We start from the raw sequence: 2,263 nt of genomic DNA, 5'->3' as shown, positions 1-2,263 counted from the left end.
TGAAAAGATGTTCAACATCACTCATTATCAGAGAAATGCAAATCAAAACCACAATGTGGTACCATCTAACGCCAGTCAGAATGGCTGCTATCCAGAAGTCTACAAGCAATAAATGCTGGAGAGGGTGTGGAGAAAAGGGAACCCTCTTACACTGTTGGTGGGAATGCAAACTAGTACAGCCTCTATGGAGAACAGTGTGGAGATTCCTTAAAATACTGGAAATAGAACTGCCATTCGACCCAGCAATCCAACTGCTGGGTGTACTCACTGAGGGAACCAGAATTGAAAGAGACACGTGTACCCCAATGTTCATCGCAACACTGTTTATAATAGCCAGGGCATGGAAGCAACCTAGATGTCCATCAGCAGATGAATGGATAAGAAAGCTGTGGTACATATACACAATGGAATATTACTCAGCTATTAAAAAGAATGCATTTGAATCAATTCTAATGAGGTGGATAAAACTGGAGCCTATTAAACAGAGAGAAGTAACTCAGGAAAAAAAAAAAAAAAAAACCCAAACCCAAGACAGTATATTAACTCGTATATATGGAATTTAGAAAGATGGTAACAATGACCCTATATGTGAGACTGTGAAAGAGACACAGATGTAAAGAACAGACTTTTGAACTCTGTGGGAGGAGGCGAGGGTGGGATGATTTGAGAGAATAACATTGAAACATGTATATTATCATATGTGAAATAGATCGCCAGTCCAGGTTCAATGCATGAGAAAGGGTGCTCACGGCCAGTGCACTGGGATGACCCCGAGGGATGGGATGGGGAGAGAAGCGGGAGGGGGGCTCAGAATGGGGGTCACATGTACACCCATGGCTGATTCATGTCAAGGTATGGAAGAAAGCACTACAATATTGTAAAGTAATTAGCCTCCAATTAAAATAAATAAATTAATTTAAAAATATAGATTTGTATTCTATATCCCATCCACTAAAAAAACCCAAAACAAAACAGTTTTTAGAAACAGATTGTTTTGCTGACAAACCTCCACATGACCCTTTTGACATATCTGTTCTTCACGTTGTAGATGAAGGGGTTCAGCATGGGGGTGACCACAGTGTACATCACTGAGGCTGCTGTATCCTTCCTGCAAGATTGTGAGATAGCTAAGCTGAGGTACACACCAAGACCTGTTTCATAAAATAAGCAAACAACTGCCAGGTGAGAGCCACAGGTGGAGAAAGATTTATTCCCCCCACCTGATGAAGGGACCTTAGAATAGAGGAAACAGTTTTATAATAAGAGAAAAAGATGCCTGAGATAGGCAGAAAACCAGGGATGGCACCAAAATACACATCTGTGTTATTGGTGAGTGTCAGAACATGCAAAGTCGAAGAGTTGAGAAGGGTCACAGAAGAAATGAGAAATTTCCACATCTGAAGTAGGTGAGTTTTAACACCATTGAATTGTGCATCTGGGAAACCAAGAGACTAATGAAAAGTGATACCAAACCAATGAGCCACGGAGACATGTGTTCATAATGACCAAGTAATGCAGAGGGTGACAGATGGCTACAAACTGGTCATAGGCCATCACAGTCAGGGGGAGACTATCCAAACACCTTTAAAAGCATAAAAAAGGACATCTGTGTCAGGCATCCTGCATAGGACATGACCCTGCAGTGAGTCTGAATGTCCGGAATTATTTTTGGGATTGTGGTGGAGGTGAAACTGATGTCAGCCAAGGATAGGTTGGAGAGGAAGAAGTCATGGGAGTGTGGAGGTGGGACTCAGAGATGACAGCCAGGAAGAGGAGCAGGTTCCCAAGCATGGTCACAAGGTACATTGATAGGAAGAGGATAAAGAACAAAGGCTGCTGTTCTTTTCATCTGAGAGTCCCATGAGGAAGAATTCTGAGTCATTTGTTAGGTTCTGTGGGTCCATATAGCTTTGACACCTTTTGAAAAAGAAGAGAAGATTGAAAGAAAGGAAACAAACAAATGGGCATGCAACACTGTGTCCATATTTTGGATTCTAGCAATTCACAAACAAAATATTCACATTTGATCCAAAAGTCTGTTCTTTACATTTGTGTCTCCTTTGCTGACCTTCATGTAGAATCATCAGTATCATCTTTCTAAATTTCATATAGATGCATTAATATACAGTATTTGTCTTTCCCTTGCTTTACCTCTGTATGATAGACTTAAGGTTCATCAACGTCATTAGAAATGACCCAGATGTGTAAGGTGAGTCAGATCAAAAGAGAGCTAGCTGGGTATTTAGGCAGAAAGAGATTTATT

General features: G+C 40.9%; 1 pseudogene; it reads right to left on the bottom strand.

Moving 5' to 3' along the window:
* Window positions 1-978: 978 nt before the first annotated feature.
* On the bottom strand, window positions 979-1,904 carry LOC109560933 (olfactory receptor 7E178-like; annotated as a pseudogene).
* Window positions 1,905-2,263: the final 359 nt, after the last annotated feature.

The sequence above is a fragment of the Bos indicus genome, chromosome 7 (genome assembly GCF_029378745.1).
Source record: "Bos indicus isolate NIAB-ARS_2022 breed Sahiwal x Tharparkar chromosome 7, NIAB-ARS_B.indTharparkar_mat_pri_1.0, whole genome shotgun sequence".
NCBI classification, from domain to species: domain Eukaryota; kingdom Metazoa; phylum Chordata; class Mammalia; order Artiodactyla; family Bovidae; genus Bos; species Bos indicus.
Note: the sequence above shows the minus strand (reverse complement) of the source record. Positions and strands in the feature narration are given on the sequence as shown.